Here is an 18,171-nt window from a genome sequence, read left to right as displayed (position 1 = left end):
CTTTAGGGTGTCAGGGTCCTAGCCTCACCCCGACAGAACGAGGGGCTCAGAGCCTACCTCATCCCCACAAAGGACAGAGTCCCTGATGAGTAGACCATCAATAAATACCAGAGCAGATGTCATGAAATTCCAATCAGAAGAATTTATAATGTGAATTCAGATATTATATAGTGAAAAATAGATAAACAGAAATTGTCGGTCAAACTCCTGGCAGCTGGGGCCGGCATCAGAGGCAGTAAATAAACTAGCTCCATAAATCACGTTCATGATCAGCCCCATTGCGCATAACTCTACCAGTGGGGCTTTCCATTAAGTAGCAGGAGGCAGTGGCTTGTTGCGTCTCATAGAGATGGAAATGAGCAGAGGCAGTGTGTCCCTGGAACAGCAACCCAAGGGTGTCAGACTATGATTGAGACATTACCCTGCTTTCTAGGTCAATGTTTGCATAAGGGCTTGGGAGAAGGGGTCTGGCTTTCCACCTGGAGTAATATCCAGGAGAAGGTCAAGGTGTCCACGGAATTCTAGTTTGGTAGATCTCAAAGCCCTAGACCTTTCCATCCACCACACAAGGGCAAAAGGAGTGAGAAGTTGTCTCTATACTAAGAGAAGCTGGGGAAGTCTCTTTATCAAAAACTCTTCTGTTACTCATCATCCAAGTCATAACTGAAATCCTGTCCTCCGTTGCGCTCTCTCTGAATCTTCTTATAGGCTTGATATTAGCAACACAGACGATCTTCTATTCACTGTGGGATCCAGAGTGTGGGATAAAGAGGGGTATGGTCTGGGGAGAGAGTTTTAAATCTCCTTTACATCTTCAGGCTTTGGCACATTATAGTACCTCTAATAGAAGACTGCTCCTAAATTTATTACATCAATAAATGAATGAAAGACTATCCTGAAAGTGATATATTCTAAACTGCTTTTTCCCCGTTGTTTTTGTTTGTTTGTTTGCTCTTTGGCTCACAACCCTCCATTGTGGTCTTGGACAGCAGCTTCAACCCATGTGATAGGAAGCATAAGATGGTGATTAAGACCATGTGTACTAAACCCAACTGCTGGTTTCAAACCCTACCTCTGCCTCAAGTAACTGGGAAGCCTTGGACAAGTTATCTAAACCTCTGAGGCTTGATTAGCACATCTATACAATAGAAATATTAATATATGTTCTCGTTAAAAGAATTAACTCATTCAGGGCTCTTGCAGACAGCTTGCTGGGCAAATAGTGACATATGGCTTAAATATGAATGCCCATAACCATGTCTTGGCATCTTCTCTCTTCCACGGCCTCTCTCCCTTATAGTTGAGCATTTGTCTGCTAAGCTTACTTGAGCTACTACTTAAGAATGTCTTCAAAAGTCTGAGGACAAAGGACTATGATTAAGACACTCATAGAGATTGGCTGATTTAATACAAGTACTGTGTTTTCCTCTAAGGCATGGGTATCTGGCCATGATCTACAGTCAGAAGATGGCCTTATCCAATGACTCTCCCATGCTATATCATCCAGATTTCCCTAATAAGACCCAGACTCCCGGAGAACTTTGCAAAGAAGCTGCTCTTCCCTACTTAACTGCTTTAAAGCCATTCCCTGGCCCTTGCAGCTCATCAGCAAGTGGCAAGCAGGGCAGTAATTAGACCCTCTGCTGAGCTCTACACTGACGATTTGAATAATTGAGAACATTGCAAACCTTGGTAATGGGGGGGAAAAGAGAGGCTAAAATAGAACATCTCCCTAGTTAATAGCTAAGTAACATTGAGCAACCCAACAGGAGCAAGGAACAGAGCATGGCTCAGGGCAAGGTGCCCCTCCATGCCCTGAAACATTAGAGGAATGGGTTCTGAGAAGCTCAAGTAGAATTCCTGGGAGCTCCCTCATATATATGTTCATGATCCATGCCAAAAAATTACCCCCTCACCTAGGACATCAGGTCTGATAAATCTACCTTGTGTCTAATGAGTACCTTCCTGGCATGTCTGTGATTGATGCCATGATAGGCGGTCTCCAGGTTCAGGTTCAGGGATGGCCAGCTGCTATTTCTGAAGTTTCCCTGTTAGACCACTGCTTATTTGTGTCACCACTGGGGTGATGATTTTTTAGGAGCATGTTGTCTTTATAAGACAATAGTATCGACCTGCCCTCAGGCATTGGAAGATGCTATCAATAGTTTGTCTCAGTTTTTGTTTACCTGAGAACCATGGCTTCAGGCAAGTAGTTGAATGAGATTATTAATCAAGGATCTTCCAGACCTATAAGTCTGTAACCTTATCCAGTCCTTGAATTGTCATTTCAAAATAAATGCCAAATAATGGGTCACAAGGATGTGAGGACGTTCTGAAGTGCAAGTGCAAGACCCCAGGGCCTCCCTGGACTTTGTGTGGAGTAGGAAGGAGTAGTCCCCTGCAGAAGGATGAGGTTGGGGATTTCATGTATGTGGCGTGGGACCCGCTGTCTCTCATTGCATTTCCATCATTTGCCATCACTGGACTAGGCAATAAATAGGCCAAGCCACCAGGCCTGGACTTCAGAGAGCATTTAAAAATCCTACTTTGAGAAACATTACTTTTGCCTTCAGGCAGCCCAGGAAGACACTAGTGTAAAGGCAGCCACATGCTGGGGAAGAGAGAGATTTACTCATAACTTCCATGTTGTCAGGTGGTTCAGAATTCTGGATCCTGAGAATTTTTACATGTGAGGCTCATGAGGCATAGTGGTAGCACTTTGAATTCAGTACAAATGGTCTGGGCCTTGGAGAATGAGAAATCCAGTTCAACGCAACAAATGTCTATTAAGTACGTACTATATACATATCACTGTACAGAGAACATTAGCCCTTGTCTGGAAAGACTTAATGCACGTTCCACTTACTCATCAAAAAGAGTTTATACACTGAGGACTTTTGTTCCATGCCTGCAAGGGGCCTAATTATGAACTTGCATTTTTTTTTTACTCTAATGGCATTTTAGTTTATATATATATGTATTTCATTTTTGGCTGTTCTGCGTGGCATGCTGGATCTTAGTTCCCCGACCAGAGATTGAACCCGTGCCCCCTGTAGTGGAAGTGCTGGAGTCTTAGCCACTGGACTGCCAGGGAAGTCCCATGAACTTGTAGTTTTATGTGGCCAGGAGGCAAGGGCCAGGTGAAAAATGTAATTTATTACAAGGGACAATTGAAGAACAAAAGTCTTTTGCCCTTTAGGTACGCTAACTTCCTTCACTGGGATAGAACCTTCAAAAAGCCTATTTGGGTTTCTTCCCACTCAGAGCTTTACGAATTACACATTTTTTTTTTTAAGGTGGTGTGAACAGGTATTATAGTGATGACAACGTGTTTGATACATGGAGATGAAGAAGATATGTCCATTGCTGTCTGAAACCCAAACATGGTGTTGTAACTTGATCCTTACCTACAGGCTTTGAAGGGAGATGCACTTAGAGGAAGGAGACAAGTTTACCATGTGGTACAGACAAGCCGCTGGTCTAGAAAGGGCTGGGGCACGCACACCTGGAGCTCTTGATTTTCCTGAATGAAATTTCTCTTTTAATACTGTGTGATATTGCATGGTAATGTCTAAACCCTTATACCAGTGGTTCTCAACCAGGGCAATTTTGAACCCTCCCCTTCCCCAGGGGGCGTTTAGCTATGTTTGGAGACATTTCTGGTAGACACACCTGAGAGGGGGACAGAGGAGGAGTACTACTGCTCTGATGAAAATGCTGGTAAACATCAGAAAATGCACATGACAAACCCCACAGCCAAGAATTCTCTGGTCCAAAATGTTAATAGGGACGAGGCGGGGAGCCCTGCCTTAAAGCTTCCTACACCTCTGGTGAACCCCCATGAGTGACATTACAGCCTGTGCCTCCCTGTCTCTCCCCCACAATCCACTGATGTTTTTGAAATAATGGAAATAAGTCTTCCTCATGAAAGGAAACACATTATATATTGTAAAGAAGAAAAAAGGAGAGAAAGGGAAATTGGGAAGGAGAGAGAGAGAGAGAGGGAGGGAGGGGAAGGAGAGAGAAAGAGAGACTAGAAACGAGATTTAATGTAATTATGCCAAAGAATCGTAAAATCTTTGGGGTAAAAAAAAAATCCGAGGGAATATATTTTATCCCATCTTAGGAACTAAAATTATTGTAACTAGGAGGTTGAGTAACAACATATGTGGAATGACAGGACATCATGACATAGAGCTGGAGGTCGTCAATCCTTTCCTTGTGCCCTGCCTCAAATTATAAATATATGTATGTCCTTCTTGAAACATTCATCTCAACCCAATATCCAACTCAGGGTCTACCTTAAGCATTGTGCAAGCTATTTGACCTTCAGCAAAACAGGGTCCCAGCTCTCAAGTTGATACTGAATCCCACAATCTTTGCACACATTTGGACTTTCCCAAACTTCAACCTACCTTTAAATTCAACACACTTCCCTACTGAATAATGAATCCAAATAAAACAAGGACATTGATGTTTTATACTTTATTTGAGAAGATACCCTACATAAACTATGTCAGGAGGATACAGGTCTACACACGATTTCATCAGTCAATAAATGGAGTTGTTAACATAACACAGAAGATATGATAGCATGAGGAAGACAGAAGTATGACCAAGGAGTATTTACAACTCTCACATATGCTATATTTATATTGGAGATGGATATATACATATATACATGTACATGTGCATATACATACATATGTCCATACATACACACACATATATACATATATATGTATAAAATGTTTTTAAGCAAAAACCAAGAAAAGAGTTTGTCTTCTTGGAATAATTAACCATTTGAAAGTGAAGTATGGTTGGTTTTCATTAGTGTCATGGTGTTAAACCTCCGTCCCCACATTGAACTCCAACAATGATAGATTCCAATGAAGACACGTTTGCCTTGGGATGGAAGCATGAGGGTGAAGAACGGGGTGATGGGTACAGGGCCAAGAGTGAAGGACATGCACAATGGGAGAATGACCTTTGGTGATACCATTAAATCATCCTTTTGTATTAAACATAAATTATTAATACAATTTAAAAAAATAATTTTCTGTTTTCTTTTGAGGTTGGGGAGGAAGGAAGGGTCGGCTGGGGAATAGAGAAAGGGAGGGCACTTGCCTTTTCAACACATCCCTTAATATTAACTGAGAATACATCCCCCTACCCTGGGGCCATCTTACCAAATTTAGAATCTGTTTTTGTGGATTTTTTTTTTTTTTTTGCATAAAACACATCTTTACACAAGAATTTTACTTAGATGATAAGCCTCTTCTCCAAAGGCAAATACAATCATCACTTTAACTAAACTGACTCTCCAAGACTTGCCAGGATGCAAATAAACTTAGCATGGCCAATGGATGTATTTGTTAGAAAGGAAAAGAATGGAAGAAATAGTACCTCAAGGAAGGGGCTCTATGAGTAAAACCCAGTTTTACTAAAACCTCAGCCACCCATTTTAAGTCAACGACTTTGGGATCCAAATGATGAGAAGCAAGAATGATCAGCAATTTCCAGTGGCCTGGGAAAAAAAAGAAACAAGCATTGTGGAGGAATATTTTTAAGTCATAAAATAGACCTGAGGAACAATCAATTGAGATTAAAATAAATGATGTAAAATCCAGTTGAGCACACCTCAACTTGGCTGCTGCCAAGGTCTCCACCAATGAATGGTGAGTTGGCAATATTATATCCTTCATTAAACTTTTCCCAAGCCACGCTACATAGTTTCTTTTCTAAACTCTGTAAGATTAACTTGGCCTCAGAACAAGTGCCTAGACGGATCATATGTCCACACGCCATAGACACCATTGTTCAGCAGTTGCCATAATCCATCGAACACTTCAGATGGCTACTATCTTTACACAGACATTGGGAAACACACACAAACCCATGGAATCAGACAAGATATAATCACTTTACATATATTTAATACAGAAAGCTTAGGGAGGGGGTGGAAATCAGTTACAAGAGCACCTAAACTTCATTTGCAAAATTCCTTCAACTAGTGCACTGAAGTAGGTACCAGCTGATTTTCCAGATATTGAAAGTTTGCTGCCCAACCTCAGCCTAAAGATAAAGGGACATGTAATGTCCAGTAGGAAACAAATCAGTGTACATCATTTACACACAATAAATCCTTCATTTCCCTTGAAATAAGATATGTAAAGTAGCACTTAGTTTAATACAAGTTTTGTTCTGCTTTAGACCTAGCTGTAAAAAGCCATTCATGCAAAAAATTACCTCCAGTTTTAGCTGGATATTTAAAGGACACTTCTACTGAAAACAAGTCCCTTTCACATAGGGAAGGGGAGCAAATCCCACTCTGGACAGCCAGTGTCAGCTGAGAGTGGAAAATACAAGACTTTGGTGTTTGTAGGGCATTTGCCTTAAGAACCCAGAAGCAGCACTGAGCTCGCCTCTAAGGAGGCAGAGGGCTAGAAGTGCCCTTGGAAATTTTAGGAATTTTGCAGAAAAAGTACTGAGAACCTCTATAGGATTTTTTTTCTCTGGCCTGTTCTCTCCTGAGGCTGCCCTGGGCATCACCTCCACTTGTAAAGATGACTACTTCTGTATCTCCATCTCAGACCACCTTCCCCCCTGACCAATGGATCATTTGTTTCCTACCAGTCAATCTACAACTCCTTCCTCTCTGTTTTAAGGGAAAAGAATTTGTTTTATTAAACTCTATTACAGCGGTTGGTCATTCATGTGCATATTCTTTCTAAACTAGGGTTGCTCTTTGATTTCAATATAAAACAAAGCTCCTCTGTTCTAAAGGACGCCAATAGAGAATTTTTGACCCTGCTCTCCCACCATCCTCACATAAATAATCAAGAGAAACTCTTGCCATGGCCCTTTTTGCATGGCAAGTGTGAGCACTGGAATGGGATGCCCTCAGGAAGACAAGGAATGCAGGGAAAGGATGGATTTTTTTCCTCAGACCCATTCCAAGGTTCAAAATCACAGCTCCATTGAACTCGCTCCTCTGAGGTCTGGCTCTGGTCTGGTTCTACCACCTCACTTATCCTTAGAAAAAATCCTTTATAGTTTTACACTACCAAGTGTTATGAATTATGCTAAGCAACACTGAAGAGAGGGGGAGAAAGTGGAGGAGAGAGTATGGTGGAGTGTTCAAAGCCTTGGACTGGATCGTTCAGAGGCAAGTGAAGTGGAATTTATCTAACATCTGTGAAATAGAAGACAGTATTTAAGGTGAAATCCTCAGTGACTCTCTTGCCTTCCCAGTACAGTGTCCATCCTGACATGAGTGAGGCGAATGCTGCCAATTAGTTAAGAGAAAGCAACGTTGTCTCTAAAATGACATCTGTGTATGATTGTGCTATATGACAACTGTCCCATCACAAAGCAAAGAGACAGAATGTGCTTCTGCTATGCATTTTCTCAGTGCAACCCTTCAGTCTAGCCTGACCGAGGCCTTAAGGAGCCATTTGCATTTTTACTATGATTGTTTAAGGCTAAGTTAGCTGCTGAACAGCATTCAGGATTTAAGGGTGGCTGCTGGCATTCAAAGCTGTGCGCCACCCTGAGTCTTCACAATGCTAACAACAGCATCACTGCGCCCTTTTCTGTCCCCAAAGCTCATAGCTTCTGCTCAACTCCTGTGAAATATTGCCTCCAAATGCACATGGAGTAAAACATAGACTTGTACTTCGTGGGAAATGTGCAGAAAAATTTTTTTCAAAGTGACTGCCAATAAGCTATCCTCCATTTGGGAGTTTACAAGTCAATGGTGCCTTGTGAAGACTTATTGCAGTGGGTCCCTGTGCCAAAGTGTGTCCTCCACTGATGTCTAAGTGTCTTTCTTTCCACAGCTTTGAGCCAAAAGACCTGGGCACGTTAGTCCAACACCCATTATTTGTTAGCAGATTGAGAACGTGACACAAACAGGCTTGGAAATAAATAAAAGGTGTAGGCACCTGAACTTAAGAATAAAGTCTTCCAGCTTGAGGTCCCAACGGATGGAAGTAAAAGAAAAACCCCACCCTTTCTTGACTGGCAGGTCAATCAGGACAGTAGTCATTGGTTCAATTGAGGGAGGTGTTTGCTGTCCCTGGTGCTGAAAACAGATGCCCCAAGATCACTGACAGATGGGAGAAGTGAGAAACTCTGCCTATCAAACTGAAAACTCTTTCAACAGAGGCTGACTTTGGGTGACAGTACTCAAAACATGTTTTAAAAGCCTCTTTTCTTATGCCATTCCAAATGAAAGCAGCCTTAAAGTGACCCTAGTTTTCCTAGCCAGTTAATTCATTGTTAGACATGATACCAATGGACAGAGTTAATTCATTGTCATAATACCAATGGGGTAGCTCATCCAAACCGCCTCCCCATTCAGGCCCTATTGGCATATTCTTTCATATGAGTCAAGGACCCCAAACTCTTAGAAAAGAAGCCTATAAGTGGATGCAGCATTGGGGTCTACAGAAACTGCTTACCGACTGCTTCCTTTTCCTGATACCTTTGCAGACATAGGATTGATTTGGCTTGCTAGGACTAAATGTTTCTGAAAGAAGTATTTGCGTAAAAATTTACTGTATACTGAAACATGGGCCTCTGAATTCCTCTCCACCCCTAATTTCATTGTCACATTCTGAGAAACTGAGCAGAACTTTTACTATGCTCAAGAGAAAATCTAAACTTGTAAACAACTACTTCCTAATGTTCCCAGCTCCCCTCCCAGCCAACACACACACACACACACACACACACACACACATGAAATCTCAGAAAGTAAAACCTACTTGAGAAAGAACATGATTCTTCCCTTAACAGTACACGAATCTTTGCCAGAGAGAGCAGGACTGCTGTTTTCTCTCAAATTCAAACAGAGAATTTCTTGTCCCAACTTGCTTTCTTTTCATTTTATTTTGACATACCCTTGAACTCACCTGCCTTGGCCCACATACATGACCAAGAAGAGTCCTTGATTCTGTAGGGTAATAAAAGATTAACATGGGTCGTTCTGGGTTGCTTCCAACTGCTATGGGCTTGGGGGAGCCTTTGTTATAGACATGAACTATAATCAATCTTTTCCAGCCTTGGAAAGGAAATAGCCCAATGGCCTCAAGAAAGGCTAAATTCGGGCTTCCCTGGTGGCGCAGTGGTTGAGAGTCCGCCTGCCAATGCAGGGGACACGGGTTCGAGCCCTGGTCTGGGAAGATCCCACATGCCGCTGAGCAACTAGGCCCGTGCACCACAACTACTGAGCCTGTGCGTCTGGAGTCTGTGCTCCACAACAAGAGAGGCCGCGATAGTGAAAGGCCCGCGCACCGCGATGAAGAGTGGCCCCCACTTGCCGCAACTAGAGAAAGCCCTCGCACAGAAACGAAGACCCAACACAGCCAAAAATAAATAAATAAATAATTAATTAATTTTAAAAAAAAATGAAAAGTGTAATCAAAAAAAAAAAAAAAAGAAAGGCTAAATTCTCAGAGACAGGGAAGAAAAAAAGCATGAAAACAAGTTCTTGTTGCTCCTGTTAATATATTAAATCAAATTTTCCATATCCGGTGAGTTATTTCTCACATGATACCTCTGAAATCCTTAAATAATCAAGTCTTGTCACTAAGAAGTTACATAGGGAAATGCCTTGTTCAAGGCAGGCCTTAAACAGTGCTGTGAGGGCGGTCGTCTCCTTGGGATTATCAGAATGAATTATGGAACATCACTCTGAACCAGCTTGCCTTCTCCAATCTCACATCATAATTTAAACTCCTAGTCATAACCCAGTTCGGACTCTCATTTCAAAGAAAGCTAGAATGCTTCCTGTCTGCTGGACAGCTGCAGGGGAAAAATCACTGGGACAGAGTTTCAGAGCAAAAGTGTTGCTTTTCTATCTAAGACAAACAAAAATTGAGCCCCAGGTAAAAAGAGAAAAGGGAAGCTGAGATAGTCTGAACTTGAGCAAAAGATTTGTGAATTTCTTAGGATTTCAGTTACTCAGTGTTATTCTGATTTCTCTCTGGAGTAAGAAATTAAAAAAAAAAAAAAAAAGGACGCATGCACAGCATTTAGTCAGTTGCATCACACCTGATCATTTCTTGGAGGTCTAAAGGAAATAACATTTGAAAGATTCAACATACCAACTAGTCACCATTGCAAATAGTGGTTGGTGTCAGAAACACCTGGGATTTTTTTAAGGGGCTGTAAATGACATCACCGTTGTAACCTTGGCAATCTGGCCTCAGGAAGTACTGTCAGGGGTTTCATTTCCAATCAGATGTGTTTTTCAGTGGGAATCCCAATCACACCTATTTGTTAGTGCTCAAGGCTACTGGAAATGTGATTTGGCATTTGGTCTTCACTCCAGCGGTTATTTTTTTTCCATCTTAAGTTTATTTCTCCATATACAAAATGCTGGCCCCGTAATGAACGTGATACTGCTTCAGGATCATTATCACTTTGGGTGCTTTCCTTCAAGATTGGTTTCTCTAGCCAATTTATCAAGGAAGCTTCATAGAGTCCTACTTTAAAAAAAAAAATTACATTTAAATCTACAGAACCTCATGAAAGCAACAATGGATAATACGGAGTTAAACACGGCAGGAGATGCCATTTTGCTACAAAATGTTCAGGATTCCAGGCCTGAAAACAAAATCTACCATCATTGCCTTTTCAGTGACAGAGCCAAATGGGTAAAACATCTTTCTGCTTTGATTTTTGTAAAGGCGTTCTCTGGCCCTCCGGGCTCGATGGCGATTCAAAGAGGAAAATGCTAATGACAAAAATCTAGAAACCAGACCGCAGGAGGGCTTTAAGAAAGGTGCACTTCAAAACACGGCACAGCCCCAAAGCAGCTCACAGCTCAGCACCCAGGAAGACTGTTTGCAACACTCACTCCCCAGAGAGTGGGCGCTACTTCTTTGAGGGGCGCTGTGGAGCCCACAGAGCACTTGGACAGCTATGATCTCATTCGGTGCAGGCAGGGGGCTCTTAGCAGTTTTCGTTTGTAGATTAAGAGTCAGAAGCACAGAAGGGCTAGTGCTTTTTCCAAGATCACCCAGCAGAAAACAGGACCTGAGCTGTCCTCTGCCTTCTAGTCATATAGCTGCCCCTCCACCTCACTTTCAATCTGTCTCGCCATTTTATCATAGACAGAATTTTAAATAGACCACCTGTCTTTCCTAAAGAAATGAACGTGAAAAAATTTAGAAATCTCATTGGAAATATTAAGAGGGACCAAGAAAAGAAACAATATTGAACTATCCTCAGAGTTACGAGGAAAAACATTGTATTTTTCAAAAATGGGGGTGTGTTTAAACGTAAAGAATTTGTTTTTAATGGTAAATGTGGATGGTTGATCATAGTTCATTGTTGTTTTTCAGAGCCATTTGAGGGACAGAGTTGAAGTATTGACACATCATGATTTGTGGAAGAGAGGATCTAGTCTCCCAGCTCCCGGGGTAATTTCTTCCACCTTATTGTTCCCTAAAAAGAGAGCATGTTACCAGATTCAATTCTGTTCTTAAGGTATAAGCCTTTCTGGTGCCATTCCAGTAAAGATCTCATCTGATTGAAAAAGACTCTTTTAACCCCTTCAAGATTTGGATGCCGCTGCAATCTGTGTGTTAATATTATAGCCTTTCCACTAAATAAATGAACACTTTGCTGACATGTGGCACTCTTATTCCTTAAGGACATAGTACACCCACGCTCATAGGAGTGTAGGGAAAAAAAAAAGAAAGGAAGAAAACCATCATTTACCATTTATCAGTATATGTAACAGCCAGAAAAAACGCCAAAGAAATTTGAAGGAAAAGCTGTTTATAGCAAGGCAAGCCTCCCTTAGCCAAGACAGAAAGAATGGAGAACCTCAAAAAGACGGAACAGGGCATTATCATAGGCTTGTTGTCCTAGAGTCTAGTGTGCAAAAGCAACTGAGGAGGTGATAATGAGAAGCTGATCACTTGGTCCAAGGAACTGGAAAGAGACATGGCTGAGAACACACCGTTTTCTTCTCTGGAAACTGGGCTAAATCACAAGCATGGCTGATGCTCGAACTAGGAAAGAGGGAGATGGGCCGGTAAGGCTTTCCCTGCCTTTGCAGAGACAGAGTCCCGGCCTTCAAGGGGTGGTGTAAGGGATGGTGGATGGACGGTAAGAGTTCAGAGTTTCAAGAGCTTTCAGAGAAGAGCTGCAAGAGATGAACTGAACACAGGATGAAAGTGGGGCCGACTTCAGGGTGGGGATGTTTGCAAACTTGTTTTAGGTGAGACCTGGAGAAGACAGCCTTCACTCAGAACTGATCTGAACAACAGATGAGACATAGATTGATCTGCCCCATCACTGCCATCAAAGAAGGCCCCAGGTCTGCAAATTGCTGCCAGCTTCCCACTGTAGACTAAGGACACTTGCACATTGGCCCAGAGAACTGAAGTGACTTGGGCACAGTCACTCAAGCGACACCCAGTGAAGCCAGCTGACTTCCTGCCCGGTGCTCTGTTCTTGTCCTCTGGGACGTTGAACTTTCCCAAGGAAAGTCTAGCCCTTCCCCTTCATGTTCCCATTCTATTTGAATGTTTGTGTTTGATATCTCATTGTTTCAGCTTTCACCAAGATAGGTTCAGTAATCTGCTTGAACTAACTCACATTTATATTTATACTTAATATGTACTACAGGCCCCAAATCAGTGCTTCTCCCCTACCCCGAAAAATTAATTAAATAAAATCTGCATCAAGGTTCAGTTTGGTTTTGTGTTTCTGAGAAAACAAGTCCAGCCTTTAAATATGAAGGCTCTGAATACTCAGGATTTAGTTGCCCTTGAAAAGGCCCTAATTTCATAAATGATCAAAAAGTACAAAAAGTTAGAAAGTCAAAGACTGTGTGTTGATAAGAAAAGGTGAGCCATAATAAGCTCTAGAAACCACAGGCTTGGTGCACACTTGTTTGCACGTCCATACGCATGGAGATTGGTGGGAGAAACACAAATGGGGCACACTGCTTGTTGGACCTTTTGGGACCTTTGGGGAGTGTAGAGGCATTTGTGTGTGTATGTGTGTGCATGCGAACAAGTATAATCTAAGTAATAAAATAGAAAGATGAATGTAGTTTGCCCTATGTGAGCTTGAGCACCCAGAACAAAATACAACACTGATAACTGCTTTTAAACAAAGTTATCAGGTTTGCCTCTTTATGGTTGTGACATTACTTGGCCCAGAAATCCATTTTCCCAGTCAATAAACACAATGTCCTTGACTGGCAACTTTCATTTCTCCTAAAGGAATATCTAAGACAATACAAGGAGATTCTTGTTACTCGTATTAAAGACAAGAGGCAAAGTAGGAAAAACAATTTCAGGGAGAAACAGAAATGAGTAAAACCCCAGGGAAATTTGTGGTGGTTGCATCTAAGCTAAGGGACTTTTCTCAAGACTTTTTGATGTGATGAATGGCCCCGGTTTGTAGGGAAGTTGTGATTTCAGCTTTGAGGTTTCTGCCAGCCGCTGCACCTCTGTAGGGTTCCACAGAGTGACTTAGAAAGGGTCTGGGTCATTCTGGAACCCACCATCCCATAAGGAGAGAGCTGGCAAGCTGGAGCTTAAGGGACAGCTGCATTCTTTGTAACTACCAGGAGAAAAAGGAGCTGGGCTGTCTCTTTTGTTAGGACCATAGGAAACATCTACTCAGACATAGGGCAAGCCCTTTGTCCATCAGAACCCACTGTCCCCACCTGACCACCGGGCTGCAGTCAGGACCTGTTACATCTGAACCTGGAAATGCTGGAGGACCGGAGAGCCCAGAGCAGGGCACGCGGACTCGGGGCACACTAATTCTTTATAAACCATTTCATTTTGTGCAGCATAAAGGTATGCGGCAAAGCTGTTTGTCATCAGCAGAGTGGCTTTCGTGCCTTGATTTGTAGTCCCCTCAGGGGAACACCAATACGATGACAACCACCGTCACTCTGAGCAGAAAGCCTGGTTCAGCACCATGGTCAGAGAGAGGTCAAACCTCCTTCTCCTGGGGTCAGAGCCCAGATGCAGAGAAGAGTGGGTGGGGAGTGAAGGCAGGGGGTGTGGCTGATGGGATTCCAGATGGGATTTGCAGAGATCCACCAAGGGTTCCAGATGGGATTTGCAGAGATCTACCTCATGCATCTCAATGAGCTCTGCAGTAAATTTCACTGCACAAAGGTTAATCTAGATGTCAACGTTGTCTGACAGCACTGAAATTACTCCAGGGCAGGGCTCCTTCAGAAGTCTTAATATAACAGTCACTTCCATCCTGCCTGCAGGAAATGAAAGTTTTCTGCTTTGTATGCCGAATCATTCTGCGCCAATTTTCTCACTGTTTGAAGTCCAAACTGTTTGTGGTCCCAGGATTCACCTCGTATTAAGACCATCATGAAGTTTAAGAAACTGGATTGTCAGTCCTATGGAAGCAGGAGGATAGGAGTCGAAAGAAAAAAAGAAAAAGAAAAAAAGGACAAAAATGAAAGACAAGTTTCTTTACTGAGATATACTTCTCTACTGTGGAAAGCAGGCATCAAATCATCTGGACCAGGTTTATTTATTCACTCCGAACGTGAGCTCAGAGGCACCAGGTAATGCCGGGAAGCTGTTAAATGGTGATGGAACATAAGCTCTTCTCCAAGAGAAAACAAAAGATGTCAGGAAGCTATTCATTTGAGTATGTCCTACCTGCTAACATATTACAAAATTTGTTTTTATGGCTCCCATGTACTCTTCTTAAATGAAGGAAAAGCTACCAGACTTAGCTTCAGTACTCATATTTCTCACTGGGCTTTAGAGATGTTGCATCCATAAGAATGTCAGAGTAGACCATGGTTAGTGGTTGTCCAGGCTCTCAGTCTACCTTCGGACGTTCAGGAAGGATACATAAATTTGTCACAGTATAAACTGAGAAGAAACCAACTTCTTTCGTGAGATGTTAAACTGAAAAGCAAGACTTGAGCGACAAGGCATTTCTCAGAAGGAGAATCCAACAGGCCTTTCCTCAACTACACTATCTTGATACATCTTCTATTAGAAACTTCTAGATTTGTTGGCCATAAGTATCTCTTGCAAGCCACAAGCTTGGGCCATGGCACTGCACACAAAGCATCGTTTACCTTGGTGATGAGGAAAAATTAATAGAGCTCACTGTCCTGCCTCTGTAGGATGGGAGATAGCCCAGCTCACTGGCTTAAGACACCATCCATACTGCAAATATCAGACCAGGCCTTGTTCTAAATTTGGCACTTGGTCAGTTAAAGAAAAAGGGGAATCTGAATTTTCTTATTTTGCCCAAGAATTCCAAGTACTTTGAGAGAGGCCCCCAATCCCCTTGGATCTCCTCGTGAAATAGAAAAGTGTCTATGTTGGCATACCAAGACTTGGGCCAGAGGATCTCTTGTTGCAAAGTACAGAATGTGTTTAGACAGTCAAGAGAACTATGATTAGGAGGAATGCACTAGGAAAACAGAGACTCTGTCAGAAGCCAAGACACAGATCCTTAGGGTGAAACAGCTTATGTTCACAGCAAAAGTCCTAATACGCAAGGCAGGGCCTCAGATATTCACCACATCTCCCACAGTCAGCAATACGTTTCAGAAAGAGTAAACAATGATCATCTTCTCACATTCTCTCTGTCCCATCCCTCCTAGGTGCTGGTTTCACCTGCAGTGTTGGTGATTTCAATACCAACCCCGAAATGTGATGTCCATTTGGGACATGTCCAAATGGGATGTGATGTGGTAGAAACGGTTGGTTCTTGTGTGATCTATCAACCAGGAAGAGTGATTTTCAGATGCTCAGAATGTTGTCGTCAGCATAATTTAATTCAGGGAGCACCAAATGATGAAACTTTACACGATGCCAGATTTCCCATCAGGACCTTTCTGAATGTCTTAGGCCAGTCCATCTCTGGATTTCTCATCCCTGAGAAATGTAAGGGTCAAAGAGATGAAGAATGATGGAATCAATTTGCTGACTCCAAGGGAACCTTCAATGAAGCCATCCCAATTAAATATATAGATATAAGCATACAATGTACATAGGCCTATACTCTCCTTATGATCACATTGCCGGTGATGTTAAGCATCCCAAAACATGTTCTGAAGCCTATATTGATATATTAATGATGATACAAAAACTTGGAATCTTCCTTTGAAACCTAGTAAGTGTTGACCAAAAAAAAAAAAAAAAAAGAAAAGAAATGGTATCAAAGAAGGTATTGGTGCTCCAGGAACCAAAAACATAGTGGCTACAGCAGCATTTTTTGCTCTCAGGCAAATGGTATGGAGTATTCTAGCAGGCTGGCTCTCACCCAAAGTTGACAATAGACATCCCAGGGGCATTAGAGGGCAGCTCTCTAGACTGCCAACACACACGGGCTCATGGGACAAACACCTATAGACGTTTCTCTGCTCCAGACTCTGAGCAAAGCACAAGGAAGACCCCAGATCTCAAGACTGTCCATTGGAATAACCGTACCTCGAGTCAAAATAATACTGCTGCTGTTTGGTTTGGAAACGTGCGGCAAAGAAGCCGCTCACCACTCCTGGATGGAGAAGAACTTTAGTGAATAGTCTGCACCTTAAAATGCTGCCCTCTTTCCAACATCCTAGCTCCTCACAATAGCAGGTGAAGGTAAAAATCTCTTGGATTTTGACCCAGAGTGCAGATGGCCAGCAGCCTGCCTGAGCAGTAGGCAGGCCTGTCTCCACATCTTGAAATAGCTTCTGTCAACTTTGGGTATGTTGGTGTTGAATGGAGTAGGATGGCCAGTTGAGGAGGAAAGACTGGTGACAGTCAGCCAAGGGCCCGGGTGGCAGCCTCCTTGAAGAGCATGAAAATCGGGTCCTGGGCTTGTCTGCCTGGCTTCCCTCCACCAACAGCCCTTAAATCTAACAGTCACTGAGCCTTTCTTATTTGCCTTCTATAATCAATTTCTTACCATTGATAACTGTCCCTCCTCCCCATCCTTACCGATCTTTTATTTTCTCTCTTATTTCTAACAAGCAAGTTAAAAAAAAAAAAAAAGTGAGACCAGAACATAATATTTTTTAACTGAAAGGGACCTTAAGGATATCTATTTCCACCTTCTAAATGTCTCAGATGAGAAATCTGATAATCTGAGAAGTTAGCTGACTTGGCCAATGCCACCTGAGTAACTAGAGCAAAGCCAGGAATTTCGATGGTCTTTCCACCGCTCCATGTTGCCACCTAACTTCCCATGTATCCTGCACTCTCCAGGCACGACTGACCCCTTTTGCTTCTGAGTTGAGTCTCGTGCAACCCCAGAAATTTGCAGTCTGCTCTCCTATTGGTGTTGATTTCTGTAGTATTTAGCACCAAAAATACATGCACTGGTGTAGTCTGCAAAGTAAGCATCACCAGAGAAAAAGAGTCATGTTCAACCTGAACCCCGAGGGACCAAGTATCCTTTGTCTCCAGTGGGAAGCCTCTCCCTAGGGATGATTTGTGCACAATCTTCTGAGTGGAGGAAGCATCAAGATTTTGTCTGTTAACTAAATGAGGCTTAATGACCCTCAAGATCCATCCAGAGGTCAGGGATATAATTAGAGGGCAGCATTTGGTTCACATCCAAAGTAAAGAACTGGAAGGACCCTTGGCCATGGCACCCTACTCCAAGGTGGGCATCCAACAGCAGGTCACTCACACCCAGTCCTGGAGGGGACCAGCTGAGGATGGCATGGCAGGGAGACCAGCCTGGGGAACCTGCAGCATCCACCACAGCTACAAAGGAGCTTGCATGATGCTACACCCCTTCCCGGTCGCTCAGACATGGACTTCTAAACTGTGGAGTTTGGTAGGGGGCGATGAGACTGAAGTAGACTGGAGTGGCCATATTGGCTAGTGGGATGTCATTTCAACACCCATTTAACTACCTCAGGCTCTTTAAAAATAAATAAGTAAATAAATAACACTTCACCAGGGCCTTTTGCCTGTGTAGGAAGTCTAGGAGGGAGAAGGAGACCACATGCTCCTTGTAGGCGTAAAGTAACCTCGGGCACTTCAGCCCCTGCATCGTTGTGACTGCAAAGGAGGAGAGGACAGTCTTATTGGAACCCACCTGTGCCCAGGCCGACAAGCCCTCTGAGGCAACTGCCCCCACCCACGCAAGGCCTGCAGAGGGCTGACCTGGCATTCCAGAGCGGTCCTGAGAAAAGGGACACAG

This window comes from Balaenoptera acutorostrata, chromosome 3, assembly GCF_949987535.1.
Source record: "Balaenoptera acutorostrata chromosome 3, mBalAcu1.1, whole genome shotgun sequence".
NCBI classification, from domain to species: Eukaryota; Metazoa; Chordata; class Mammalia; order Artiodactyla; family Balaenopteridae; genus Balaenoptera; species Balaenoptera acutorostrata.
This window is presented reverse-complemented; position numbering follows the sequence as displayed.